Raw genomic sequence first — 309 nt, 5'->3', positions numbered from 1 at the left:
GTAGACTCAGAAGCTCAGTTTTAGTCATACATTACCGGAGTTTTTTTTCTTCTACATGTTTCCTGTGGTTTCTGTCAAACTTTGAATGAGGCTTTCTAAAAAATGGCTTTCTTCTCCACACCTTTCTGATGTCTGCAGTTGCTTCTTTTCCTTTACAATCCAGTTGACTATTTTTCTCAAAAACCAATTATCTGAGGCTCCCTCAGAACAGCTTTACAGATCCATTCAATGAATTAGAATATTATCGAAAATTCTATTTATTCCAGGATTTTTATCATTTTATATCACGTGTGTCAAACTCAAGGCCCG

The sequence above is a fragment of the Poecilia reticulata genome, linkage group LG6, assembly GCF_000633615.1.
Source record: "Poecilia reticulata strain Guanapo linkage group LG6, Guppy_female_1.0+MT, whole genome shotgun sequence".
Classification (NCBI taxonomy): domain Eukaryota; kingdom Metazoa; phylum Chordata; class Actinopteri; order Cyprinodontiformes; family Poeciliidae; genus Poecilia; species Poecilia reticulata.
Note: the sequence above shows the minus strand (reverse complement) of the source record.